Source organism: Phyllobates terribilis, unplaced genomic scaffold (assembly GCF_046119375.1).
Source record: "Phyllobates terribilis strain yellow unplaced genomic scaffold, ASM4611937v1 Scaffold_9__5_contigs__length_417890890, whole genome shotgun sequence".
Classification (NCBI taxonomy): Eukaryota; Metazoa; Chordata; class Amphibia; order Anura; family Dendrobatidae; genus Phyllobates; species Phyllobates terribilis.
Genome location: NW_027362769.1, coordinates 330261488 through 330276110, shown reverse-complemented (window position 1 = coordinate 330276110; position 14623 = coordinate 330261488). Strand labels below are relative to the sequence as shown.

General features: G+C 49.1%; 1 protein-coding gene across 2 annotated transcripts in view; it reads right to left on the bottom strand.

Annotated features, from left to right (window-relative positions):
• DNAH3 (dynein axonemal heavy chain 3) overlaps positions 1 to 14623 on the bottom strand; it is a 487274-nt gene that overhangs the window by 147378 nt on the left and 325273 nt on the right. The gene's annotated exons all lie outside the window — the stretch shown is intronic.

Here is a 14623-nt window from a genome sequence, read left to right as displayed (position 1 = left end):
GTACTGTTGCTGCCTCTCTGTGTCCCAGTCTGCTTCTGGTGAAGTGTCCTCGGGTGTCAGGACTCCCATTTCCAGGTCAACAGGTAACTTACCAGGTCTCGCCCTCATTAGGTAAGCCGGGGTACAGTTGGTGGAACCTACCGGGATGTGGTTGTATAGGTCCACCAGATCGGGCAACTTCTCAGGCCACAGACGGCGTTCTTCCAGGGGCAACGTTTTTAGAAGATCCATGACCACCTGGTTCATTTTTTCACAAAGTCCATTAGTTTGCGGATGGTAGGGTGTCGTCCTTATCTTCCGGCAGCCATACAGATTGCAAAATTCCTGGAAGACCTCCGCTTCAAAGGCAGGTCCCTGGTCCGTCAGCACTTGGTCCGGGTACCCGTGTGGACGGCAGAAGTGCTGCTGGAAGGCTCTAGCTGCTGTTTGAGCCGTTAAGTCCTTGACGGGGACGACAACCAAGAACCGGGAGTAATGATCCACGATGGTTAACGCGTAGACGTAGCCACTTCTGCTTGGGGTCAGTTTTACATGATCCAAGGCTACCAGTTCCAACGGTTGCCGGGTGACGATGGACTGCAGGGGAGTCTTCTGGCTGGCACGGTCCTTCCTTCTCAGGTTGCACGGGCCACAGTCTCTGCACCACTTCTCGATGGTTCCCCTCATGCCTACCCAGTGGAACCGCTCGCGCAGCAGGAACTCCAGCTTCTTCCACCCGAAGTGTCCAGCTCCGTCGTGGTATGCCTCCATCACCATGGCTGCGTCTCTTCGTGGCACCACTACTTGCCAGAGTAATTCATGCGTCCGGGAGTTAACCATTCTGCGGCACAACTTCCCTTTGTAAAGGAACAGTCGACTCTTCTCTGCCCATAGTTGTTTGGCTTCCTCCGGAGCGTCTGGTTCAAGGCGAGCCTCCGGCCGAGTCAGCATCTTCTTCACCAGTCGGACGGCAGGGTCGCTGTCTTGCGTTTCCGCCCAGTTGTAGTGGGGTAAGGGGTTCAACGTAGCAGCCTGCTTACTCCTTACCCGGTGGGAATACTGGATAGTCCCATGACGGTGGAACACAGGGAGTTCAACTTCTTCCAGTCCCTCCGGATCTTCTCCTCCGTCCGGCAGGTTGGGCATCCTGGACAGGGCGTCCGCGTTGGTATTGGAGCGTCCTGCCCGGTATTTGATTGTGAACTCGTAGTTGGACAGACGGGCCATCCACCTCTGCTCCAGGGCACCGAGTCTTGCCGTGTCCAGGTGTGTCAACGGGTTGTTATCCGTGTACACGGTGAACCGGGAAGAAGCGAGGTAATGCTTAAAGCGCTCGGTGACTGCCCATACCACGGCCAGGAACTCTAACTTAAATGAGCTGTAATTCTCGGGGTTCCTTTCGGTGGGTCGCAGTTCTCGGCTGGCGTAGGCGATTACTCGTTCTTTCCCTTGCTGAATCTGGGACAGTACGGCTCCTAGCCCGATGTTACTGGCGTCGGTGTAGAGGATAAAGGGCTGGCTATAATCCGGGTATGCCAGGATTTCATCCCCCGTGAGGGCCATCTTCAGCTGGCGGAAGGACTCTTCTTCCAGCTCCTCCCATTTGAAGGGCGTCTTCTGGTTCTTGGCCTTCCGGGACTGGCCTATCAGGAGGTCCTGCATAGGAGCTGCCTTTTTGGTGAAGCCGGGGATGAATCTGCGGTAATAGCCTACCAACCCAAGGAACTGCCGCACTTCCTTTACACTGGAGGGACTTGGCCATTCCTTAATTGCGGTGATCTTATCAGGGTCGGGAGCCACTCCATCAGTGCTCACCACGTGTCCCAGGTACTGCACCTTTGGCTTCAGGAGGTGACACTTAGAGGGTTTCACCTTCAGGCCGTAACTTGCCAGGGCTTCGAACACTTCCGCCAGATGTTTCAGGTGGTCCTCATAAGTCTTGGAATATACGATGACATCGTCCAGGTACAATAAGACCGTCTCGAAGTTTTTGTGTCCCAGACAGCACTCCATTAATCGTTGGAAGGTTCCTGGTGCGTTACAAAGTCCAAACGGCATACAGGTAAACTCGCTAAGTCCCATCGGGGTGGTGAATGCGGTCTTCTCCCGGTCCGCCTCTGCTACAGGAACCTGCCAGTACCCGCTAGTGAGATCCAAGGTAGAGAAGAAGTTAGCAGATCTTAAAGCAGCCAAAGACTCCTCTATCCTTGGTAAAGGGTACGCATCCTTGTGTGTGATACGGTTGATTTTCCGGTAATCTACACACATCCTCATAGTGTTGTCTTTCTTTTTGACTAAAACTAGTGGGGCGGCCCAGGGGCTACAGCTATCCCGGATTACCCCAGCCTCCTTCATGTCTCTAAGCATCCCCTTGGCGTGCTGGTAATGTGCAGGGGGTACGGGTCGATACCTCTCTTTTATGGGAGGATGATCTCCCGTGGGGATGCGGTGTTCTACCCCCTTGACTCGCCCGAAGTCTAACGGGTGTTTACTAAACACTCTCTCATACTCTTGAACCACCCGGTAGACTCCCTGTTTCTGGTGGGAGGGAGTGGAGTCAGTTCCCAAGTGTAGTTGCTGACACCAATCCTCCATTACTTTCTTAGAGCCGTTACCTTCCTCCGGGTGAGATGGAGGCAAGGGTTCCACAGATTGTATAGCATTTTGGTTAATGGTATATAATTTGGCTAGCGTGGCATACCGGGGCAGGTACACTTCCCTCTTCCCGATATTGATTATGCGAACGGGCACCCTCCCATGGCGTACATTAACCACCCCCCGTGCTGTCAAGATGGTGGGCCTACTGTCTGAGTAAACTGGTTCTACCATTGCCTGGTAATCTCTACCTCTCAGACCAATAGCTGCCCGGCACCAAATCATCATTTCACTTTTTGGGGGCATGGCAATAGGAAAAGGGTCACACATTCTTACGCTACCAATCTCACCGCCGGAGAGTTCCACCTGTTGCCGTCGCATCAGTGCCCGGATCTCTTTCTGGAGCACCCGCTGCTCGCCGGAGCTGGCGTTCTTGGCAACCTGCTGTAAAAGGAAAATCACCTCTGCAAGACAATTTTCAATTACATTAGTTCCTAGAGTTATTTTTGGGTGACTCTCATGTTTGTCAATATCTACAATGATCAGTCCCTGTGCTGCCAGTTCGACTCTACCGATTTTGATGGTCACCTCTTTAAATCCGATCTGTGGCACGGGCTGACCATTGCTGGCGATGATACTCAAGTCGTCGTCAGGGTAGCGGGTTATATCCGAGTCATTCCAGTACTGCTTGAAGAGCACGTACGGGATGGTGGTGACCTGTGACCCGGTGTCCAGTAGGGCACTCATAGGGATGCCATCCAGTACCACAGGCAAGACTGGACGTCCTCCGACATATTTGTCGCGCCAGTTCGATGGGCCTGGTGATCTTTTTCCTGGGGGTTGGCCCTCTACTCCCAGGTTGTGCCAGTTTAAAGGACAGTACCTTGCCATATGTCCGGGTTGATTGCAGCGGCGGCAGATGGGTCGTCCGTCCTCGTTGTACCGGTCACTGGGTCTTCCTCTGGCCGGTGGGGTCCTCCTTGGTCGACGCCACGGGATGTCCTCCGGTCCGGATGCCAGCTGGATCTTCCCTGGAGTGGAAGCCTGTAAAGACTGCACAGTTCGGGTTAACGCAGCAACGCTTTTAACTAGCTCTTGGACCTGATGGTGCAGGTCTGGAGCCGGGTCATTGTTCAAAGCCTGCGCATCAGCCCCCACAGGCCCTGCCGACAAGGGCGCCGCCTCCTGGTGGTAAGTGATAGCTGGGCACCTGTGGGTCACAACGCCATCCGGTGCCGATTCTCGGAGCACCCGGATGGCTCTGTCCTTGAACTGTGCAAATCCCAGATGAGGGTCCTGTAGGGCCATTGCCCGCAACTGGGTTCGGTGGGCATTGCAATATAAACCCTCTATAAATTGTTCAGTCAACAGCCTGTCCTCGTCTCCCACGCCGTCAGGGTCGGTCTGCTTAACGGCTCTCAGGGCCTCTTGTAGGTTCAGGGCATAGTCCCTTATACTCTCATGGGCCCGCTGTTTGCACCCGTAGAATCTAAGCTTGATCTCGGCTGAGGTGCGGGTATCAAAGGTGTCCCTCAGCCGGGTTAGTATCCCTGCGACAGTCCTCCCCCCAGGTGGCCAGGACTTTACCTCCCTTCGGGCTGCTCCGGTTAATTGGGCCACCAGGATGCTCACTTTTTGCTCTTCTGTGAGGGGGTACACCTGGAAGAGGCTATCCAGCCTTTCTCTAAAGTCCTGCAGGGTATGTGACTCCCCTGAGTACTGGGGTAGCCAGGCTGCCCCCGGGATATAGGGCATGGTGAAAGGCATGACCGCGACAGCGGTGGCGCTGGCGGGGGTTGAAGCGGTGAAGCTCTCCTCCGTATCCGACATCCTTCTCCCCCCTAGTGGACCGTGGCCTACCTTGCGATGATCCTCTTCCGTAGGCCGCGGCTCCGCAGTGGATCGTCAGGGTTGAGGACCTTCCGTCGCGCTCCGGTGACGTCGGCGTCTGCTGGGCTCCTTCCAGGACCTTACGCAACGTCCGGACGTGAGGCGGGGCTTCAGTTCTCGCGGGCTTTTCGGAGTCCACGCCCCTCTTCTTCCCGCGCGGCGTCCTCAAGATGGCGTCCAATGGCGGGAAAACTCCACGGATGGCGGGAAGAAGGCAGAAGATGGCGCCGGATGGCGGGAAACTTCACCGATGGCGGGAAGAAGGCTGAAGATGGCGCCGGATGGCGGGAATCTTCACCACAGGTAAGTTTGAAAAGTCTCTTTTTCAGGCACACAGTACCCGGTGGTTGCGGGCACGAAATCCTGCCGACTACGCCAATGTTGACGCGCCCCTGGGCCTGTGTCGCGCTGCGTTGCGCACGCGGGAGCTTACCCGGAGCCGGATCAGATGGGGGTAGTAGTCTCGTGGCGGTGACCCGGTCCGTGCCCAGGGAGTCAAACTGGACGGCAGTGTTCTTAATAGTAGATGTTGGACGACTACGCCACCCGTTGAATGCAGCTATGGAGCTGCCGCTGCGGGGCAGACCGCTGAGGCCGGTGGAAGGATGGTGCAGCGTGGATGGTATAACCCCCAACGGGAGGGGTATGGCCTCAGGGCAGCAGATGTGGATGATGGGGGTAGCAGGAACCACTCGGAGACGGTACGGTGTAGTTCAGGGTCTTTACTGGTGACAACGATAGACCCTCCCGGAGTACTGGCTAGCGATTGGGGCCTGGTCAGTCCTTGAGCAGATGGGATCTCCCCTGGCCAGGCGGAGTTGTAGGCCTCCCAAACTGACTGTACTCTTCTGGCTACCTTGCTAGAAGCGGGTATAAGTAGCCCACGTCCCTGAGTGTACCGTGTGGTGCTCACCCGTATGGCCGGTGACTCGAGGCCTTCTAGTAGCTTCCGCTCCACGACGGCGGTGCTGGTCCCATGCGTGTGACCGTGCCTTCGGGCTTCTTGGCCAGAGGACCTGAAATCCCCTGCCTGACGGATTCTGCTGCTGGGTAGGAGTTAGTCCCCACAGCCTCGGACTCCGGGTCCGGTAAGAAATCTTCTCAGTCAGGGCGAGCTCTGCAGCTGCCAGCCCCTGATTCGAAGTAGTATTGCTCCCACTGAGCTTCTGCTGTTTCTTCCTATGACTGTTCTTGTCTCTACTCTCCTTGACTGACTAACCCTGCTTCAGCCCCGGGTTTATATAGGGGAAGTTCTTCCCCTCCCAAGACTGGGCAGGAGGTGTGGCATGCACAGGATCCCTGGCCAAGAGACCTCCCACCTGCTCCCAGACATAACATTGCTTGTTACTGTGGAAACCAGACCCCTGGGGTGCCACATTTCCTGGGGAAAGAGGAGTATGCCAGCCCGTAAGCCAAATTCTGGTAGTGGCTTATCTCCCCTGAAAACCAAAGTATTCTTACAGTCCATTTCTTAGGAAGCCCCCATACACATCAGATGGTCGCCTGGTTCTGACAACTTTTACCCAACTTCTATGGGGGCCTTACTGAAAGTACTTAGTAATTAGACAAAAAGTTATTTCCATTTGGAAAAGAATTAGCTCATGAAAAAACATCACCCATTCATACAAGAGGTAGGTCCTATCACTGGGACCCCCACTTTTCATGAGAATGGAGTGGGGGTCCCATGTCCCCTGTCAGTGCCATGGACATTTAATTCATTGTAGTGAAAATGGATGACCATTGCTCTATTCAATCAGGGGTCCGCATTCTTGTGGTCAGCGGGGGACCACCATCGATCATACATTTAGTCTCTATTCTCGTTTTTTTTTTTGAGGAAACCCTTTGAAATATGTTGTTTATGCACAGGTTCTCAATCTGATGGATATTCCAAACTAGTAGAAAAATAGATAGATAGTAGAAAAATTGGGATCAAAGGTGTAACGTTTCTCTTTGTGGAGAGAGACAAGCCAGGCCTGGCATGTCAGAGTGAGGAGACTTATAGGCCATGTATGCTCCTCTGGGAAATTGGATATGCAAATTGTCTCTTCGCAGAGGAAGAGGATTTGAACTCTAGTGCCACCCTTTGGAAGTAGCAATCCTAGAAATCAATATCGACCCTTTAACAAGTCTTGCCATATGAGCAGAAAAATTGGCATGTGTTATCTCTGCCTTACACAAGACAGCTGCACGTCAATTTTTTTCTATAACTGTGGCTCGTGCACACAGCAATAATCCAGGTCAGAAATAGTTTACTGGGCCATTGTGAACTACTGGAGCAAAAGAGGCAATATTAAGAAAAAAATAGAAGAATATCTCCATTTGTTATCTATTGATTGCACATTTTGTCTCGTTTCGGCTGATTTTCTTTATCATGCCGCTAGAAAAGAGACCAAATGGTACAAATCTCCAAAGTTACAGTATGTTAAGGCTCCTTTGGCAATCACGGGAGGCGACAAGTAGTGAAAGCTGAAACATCAGATGTGTCACGACTCTGAAGTGAGTAGAAATGGAGGTATCAGCTTCTAGTTTGCATGAAGAAAAAAAAAAGTGATCTAATCAATGACAGCCTTGATTAATCTCGTAAATGTGGGCTTTCCAGCGTCTGCTGTGCTCGGCAACACTATGCAGTATGCAGATGTAGTTTGTCAAATAAATCCCTCGGAGGCGACTTTTTTTTTAAATGCAACTTTTTTTTAAAAAAAAAAAAAGTCCAAAAATTTGGCACAACTCTAATGCAGTACCCTCCTGGAGTGATTTCATGTACGCCAGTTAAAAAGTTGCATTTTTTAACCCCTTCACGATGGGGCCAATTTCCGTTTTTGCGTTTCTGTTTTTTTTCCTCCCCTTCTTCCCAGAGCCATTACTCTTTTATTCTTCTGTCCAAATAGACATACGAGGGCTTGTTTTTTTTGCCGGACGAGTTGTACTTTTGAATGACACCATTCATTCTACCACAAAGTGTACTGGAAAATGGGAAAAAAATTCCAAGTGTGGTGAAATTGTCAAAAAAACAACAACGCAATTCTGACATTGTTTTTTGGGAATTGTTTGTACGGTGTACAATTTGTGGTAAAAGTGACCTTGCAATATGATGCTCCTCATCAATACGATTACAGTGATACCAATTATGTCCAGTTTACTTTATTATTTTAGTGGAGAAAAGGAAATCAGAAGTTTGCAAAAAAAAAACTTTTTTTGGGGTTGTGTCGCCATTTTCCAAGACCCGTAACATTTTTATTTTTGACCAGCTGAGCTGTGTGATGGCTTATTTTATGTGGGGAGAGATGACGTTTTTATTGATAGCATTTTGGGATAAATGTGACTTTTTCATCACTCCTTATAGCCTTTTTTGTGGAATTGCAGTGACCAAAAAAAAATGTAATTTCGGCATTCTTAAATTTTTTTCGTTTACGGTGTTTACCGATCGGGTTATTTTATTTTATATTTTGATAGATCTGACTTTTCTGAACGCAGCGCTACCACATCTGTATTTTTGTTAGATCTTTATTTTCAATGAAGGAGGAGGCATGAATCTGCAAAAACTTTAGTGCACGCCCTCATCATCTCCCACCTCGACTACTGCAACCTTGCAACCTCCTGCTCTGTGGCCTCCCTTCTTACACTCTCGCACCCCTCCAATCTATCCTAAACTCTGCTGCCCGACTAATCCACCTGTCCCCTCGCTATTCCCCGGCCTCCCCCCTCTGTCAATCCCTTCACTGGCTTCCCATTACCCAGAGACTCCAGTTCAAAACCCTAACCATGGCATACAAAGCCATCCACAACCTGTCTCCTCCATATAACTGTGACCTAGTCTCCCTGTACATACCGGCAAGCAACCTCCGATCCTCACAAGATCTCCTGCTCCACTCACCTCTTATCTCCTCTTCCCACAATCGCATACAAGATTTCTCCCGTGCATCCCCCCTACTCTGGAACTCTCTACCCCAACATATCAGACTGTCGCCTACCATGGAAACCTTCAAAAGGAACCTGAAGACCCTCCTCTTCTGACAAGCCTATAACCTGCGGTAACCACCGCTCCACCATACCGCTGCACGACCAGCTCTACCCCCACCGACTATATCCTCACCCATCCCTTGGATTGTGAGCTCTCGCAGGCACGGTCCTCTCTCCTCCTGTACCAGTCGCTGTCACGTTTTGTTCAAGATTATTGTACTTGTTGTTTGCTATGTATACACCTTTTTCATATGTAAAGCGCCATGGAATAAATGGCGCTATAATAATAAATGATAATTTGAACCTTTTTTTCCATATTTTTTAAAACTTTTTTTACTGTACTTGTTAGCCCCCTTAGGGGACTTGAAGATGCGATCATCTGATCACGTGTGCCACAGCATCGTTGCATATAGCAAAAATTACAGTCTCCTTTGAAGCCTTTAAGCACGGTTTAAAAGGAGCTCCGTAATGATAGGCACAGGGGTCATCAGCTGACGCCCCGGCTGTCAAGACAACCTATCAGCGACTGGTGATCATGTCATGAGCGGAGAGAATGACTCGCGTGCATGCCGGCACATGTTAATGCCACTGTCAGAAATTGATAGCGGCATTTAACAGGTTAACAATCATGGGCGGTGCACCGCTCCACTAGCTGCAGGTCTTGGCTGTAATACACAGCCATCATCTGGTGGGTTTGGAGCGGGCTCTCTATGGGAGTCCGTTCCATACACCCGCTTCCGACTTGCACCATACATGTACGGCGTATATGGCGTGAAGGGGTTAAAAATTTTTGCCAAACACGTGACTTTTTGCACTAAAATAGTTTCAAAAACGGTTACAGGCAGAAATAAAGACGATTTTCGACTTTGCGCAAAATCCATGAATTGCGTGCGCCTTTTTGATGCATTCAGAGTAAAAAAACATTAGTGAATCGGGCCCAAGGTTTTTGAGGCATTGTGACATTTGGAGAGTTTTTTCTCAGTTTCTGCTCTGAAAATGCCTAGAAAAACTCTGTGCATATAGCCTTAATCAGGTTTTGCCATCTTATAAAGAGATGGCATATTGTTAGGGTATGGTAATACTTTATGATCGTGTGGGTAAAAATATCCCCCACTGATCAGGAGAAAGAAGGGATATAGCAATGGAATAGTGCTGTATCTGTGGCGCCCCTGAGGGTTCAGTCGCCACAGAGGTATTGCACCTCACCCAGAGGTGTGGTGTCTCCTTCTCTCAAGTAAGGAGGGAGTGCTGCCCGGAACCCCAACACCCACATTCAACACTACACTGCTCCACGCCGGCTGGAAGGGCAAGACGCAATGTATGTTTCTGCTGAGCCCTGACCCTGGCTGGAGTGGGGGGAACCAAAGAGAGGGGGAACCAGTAGTGGGTGTGGGTGCAGGATGTAGAGTAGGGGAGCACCATTGTAGGAGGTATATAAAGGGAAGCCATCTTAGGGTGGCAGAACAGAGAGTGAGTGTGATTCAGTGAAAGGAGAGGAGGGGAGCAGAGTCTCTTCAGGAGCTCTGCTCCATAAGTGGGGCCTAGTAATAGAGGCCCAGGAGGAGAGCAGAGGAGAAAGGCTCTGTTTTACAGAAGGGATCCCAGGGGGTACGGTGAGTGCAGGACGGCACCCGTACGCCCCGAATCAGCCAGGTGTCAGAGGGATCAGGCCGCAGGAAGGGAACCAGTCCCTGGACCAGCTGTGTTACTTCAGGTCTCGGCTGGAAAAACCGGAGGCTTCTGCACTTCCATGGTGCAGTCGTCACAGTCTCATCCTAGTCACCGTGAAGGGCATCAAGCAGGTCCGGGAACTCCAGGTTGCCCAGAGGGACTTCAGAGCACCCGATTGGGACTGTGTGTGGGAAGCGCCGGGCAGGAGGGAGAAGACCCAGCGCGAGAAGTCGGTATAGTAAGAAACATAAAGAAAGCGGGGTTCCGTCAAGCGCTCCTGATATATTTGAGAAAGTGCTGAACCCCTAGTCTGGTGGACGCAGTGCGACGCGGAGGCTGACACCTGTACAGTGTACCTGAGAACCTTGAACAAGAACTGTGAGTAAAACTCGGATGACTGCACTGCACTGCCTCCGTCAGTTATTTCTTCTGCGCCATCTCGCCTGCACTACAAGCCCCAGCATCACCACCATCTGCACCTACACTGCCCCGGGGGCCCGCTCAGCTTGTGGGGAGCAAGAACATCCCAGCTGCCATCCCATCACCCCTGGAGGTCTGCAGCAGCGCCTGTAACCATTACCGGAAACCACAGGTGGCGTCACGAGACAAACTGTATACTAAAACCCCTTTTTGAAGAGAGACCCAGAGTACGGGCCCGGGAGCCGACTGCCGTGACATTCTAAGCAAGGTAAAAGACCCCGGTACCGAGTCCCCTATATTCCCCCTGGGTGACACATATCCCCTCCTATGCACGATGCCTTGTTCAGCTAATAGTGTCCAGATGCCATGAAAGGATGACCTTGGTCGGCCATGTCGCTCAGCTAAGCCTTACTGTCCAGATATCTATCCACAGTTATGAAAAGGAACCAAGGTGTGCAGAGAATACATTACTTCATCTCCACATGCAAGGACTGTGATACCTGACATGAAGGGTTAACTGATTCCTGCTGCGTTTGCCACAGTCTGACCCTCCCTTGATCATGTTGGAAGAGAAAACTGGATATTCTGTGAGATCGGACTAGACAGACTTGTCGTTTCTCCCCATGTGCATCAGGGTGCCTGTTACAAACCTATCCTGGGCATCCCGGGCTCTGCTTCCTTCACCTTTGTCCCCTGCCCTCTATTGTATGCCACATCAGATTTTGCAGGTTGTCCAGCATGGCTCAGGGACTTCATCTCCCTAATCCTATTTAAGGTCTATTCTGACTCCATAACTAGGCTGCTAGTGTGGGGATCTGGAAACAACATTTCTATGAATGTCTGTATAGAACCAGTACTCACACCAAGAACTTCATCAAATAGCTTAACTCGACTACAGAGGCATGTATGAAGATCACAGAAGAAGTTTTATTCACAAGCAGAATTCTTGTATTATGCATAGATTAAGTAGGTAAGACAATTCTTAACCAGTGATGTATAGCGATGAATCTCAGACCAAAATGGCTGACAAACACTGACACAGGAGGAAGAAGGGAGGGGTTACTTACATCAGAGCTGAGCTACAGGGAGAGAGACAGGACAAACTTCTAAAAGGTGAACTGATTCCGTAACAGTATAACAGCAACAATACAATGACAATACAATACTGTTTGATTCCCAAGTTAAGGGACATGACAAGGCCCATTAGGACACACATCTGTGTCTTTGGATTGAGACTCTAGTCTTCCTTGTTTGGTTTGCTCCATTACCTGTACTTGTTGTGTTTTCTACTTGCATCCATCCCTGCTGGGTTCTACTCCATCTGTCCGACTAATCCTGAGATTCCAGATAATCCAAGTCCTCGATTCCAAGTGTTCCCTGAGAAGTTCTACCAATGCCTTGAGTCCGTACGCCTCCCCCACCCCCACTTTAGATCAGAGGCTTAGCAGATCCACCTCACCAGGTAAGCCTTCTGGTGCCAATGAGCCTCCCACCAGTTGTCCTGCCATGATTTACTTCTGGTAGAAACTAACCATTGTCTACTGGGAGGGCTCCACAATTCTGCCTTTTTGTAGATACTCTCACTCATCATCCAAATTTAGTTCTTTGCCAAATTCACTCAGCTTCCTATGCTCGCCTAATTTCCTGCTTCTAAGGCCACGCTCATATATGCAGTATTTGATGAGTATTTTATATCAGTATTTGTAAGCCAAAACCATTGGTGGGTGAAAACTGCAGAAGTGGTGACGTGTTTCTATTATACTTTTCCTCTTATTGTTCCACTCCTGGTTTTGGCTTACAAATACTGAGGTAAAATACTGACCAAATACTGAACATGTGAACGTGGCTTTAAACATCAACTTGAAGAACTGACTGTTCAATATAATTAATATTATGCACTTCATCATATATACTGTGTGCGTGTATATATACAGGGTGGGCCATTTATATGGATACACCTAAATTAAATGGGAATGGTTGGTGATATCAGCTTCCTGTTTGTGGCACATTAGTATATGGGAGGGGGAAAACTTTTACAGATGGGTGGTGACCATGGTGGCCATTTTGAAGTCGGCCATTTTGGATCCAACTTTATTTTTTTCAATGGGAAGAGGGTCGTGTGACACATCAAAGTTATTGAGAATTTCATAAAAAAAACAAGGCTGTGCTTGGTTTTAACGTAACTTTATTTTTTCATGAGTTTTTGACCACTTATAAAATGTTGTCAAAGTGCTGCCCATTGTGTTGGATTGTCAATGCAACCCTCTTCTCCCACTCTTGATACACTGATAGCAACACCGCAGAAGAAATGCTAGCACAGGCTTCCAGTATCCGTTGTTTCAGATGCTGCACATCTCATATCTTCACAGCATAGACAATTGCTTTCAGATGACCCCAAAGATAAAAGTCTAAGGGGGTCAGATCGGGAGACCTTGGTGGCCATTCAACTGGCCCACGACGACCAATCCACTTTCCAGGAAACTGTTCATGTAGGAATGCTTGGACCTGACACCCATAATGTGGTGGTGCACCATCTTGTTGGAAAAACTCAGGGAACGTGCCATCTTCAGTGCATAAAGAGGGCAACACATCATCATGTAGCAATTTCAGATATCCAGTGGCATTGAGGTTTCCATTGATGAAGAATGGCCCCACTATCTTTGTACCCCATATACCGCACCATACCATCAAGATACGAGATGTGCAGCATCTGAAACAACGGATACTGGAAGCATGTGCTGGCATTTCTTCTGCGGTGTTGCTATCAGTGTATCAAGAGTGGGAGAAGAGGGTTGCATTGACAATCCAACACAACTGGCAGCACTTTGAACACATTTTATAAGTGGTCATAAACTTGTAAAAAACTCATGAAAGAATAAAGTTACATTAAAACTAAACACACCATAGTTTTTCTTATGAAATTCTCAATAAGTTTGATGTGTCACATGACCCTCTTCCCATTGAAAAAAATAAAGTTGGATCCAAAATGGCCAACTTCAAAATGGCCGCCATGGTCACCACCCATCTGGAAAAGTTTTCCCCCTCCCATATACTAATGTGCCACAAACAGGAAGTTGATATCACCAACCATTCCCATTTAATGTAGGTGTATCCATATAAATGGCCCACACTGTATGTGTATATACAGTACAGACCAAAAGTTTGGACACACCTTCTCATTTAAAGATTTTTCTGTATTTTCATGACTATGAAAATTGTACATTCACACTAAAGGCATCACAACTATGAATTAACACATGTGGAATTATATACTTAACAAAAAAGTGTGAAACAACTGAAAATATGTCTTATATTCTAGGTTCTTCAAAGTAGCCACCTTTTGCTTTGATGACTGCTTTGCACACACTTGGCATTCTCTTGATGACCTTCAAGAGGTAGTCACCGGAAATGGTCTTCCAACAATCTTGAAGGAGTTCCCAGAGATGCTTAGCACTTGTTGGCCCTTTTGCCTTCACTCTGCGGTCCAGCTCACCCCAAACCATCTCGATTGGGTTCAGGTCTGGTGACTGTGGAGGCCAGGTCATCTGGCGTAGCCCCCCCATCACTCTCCTTCTTGGTCAAATAGCCCTTACACAGCCTGGAGGTGGGTTTGGGGTCATTGTCCTGTTGAAAAATAAATGATGGTCCAACTAAACGCAAACCGGATGGAATAACATGCCGCTGCAAGATGCTGTGGTAGCCATGGTGGTTCAATATGCCTTCAATTTTGAATAAATCCCAAACAGTGTCACCAGCAAAGCACCCCCACACCATCACACCTCCTCCTCCATGCTTCATGGTGGGAACCAGGCATGTAGAGTCCATCCGTTCACCTTTTCTGCGTCGCACAAAGACACGGTGGTTGGAACCAAAGATCTCAAATTTGGACTCATCAGACCAAAGCACAGATTTCCACTGGTCTAATGTCCATTCCTTGTGTTCTTTAGCCAAAACAAGTCTCTTCTACTTGTTGCCTGTCCTTAGCAGTGGTTTCCTAGCAGCTATTTTACCATGAAGGCCTTCTGCACAAAGTCTCCTCTTAACAGTTGTTGAAGAGATGTGTCTGCTGCTAGAACTCTGTGTGGCATTGACCTGGTCTCTAATCTGA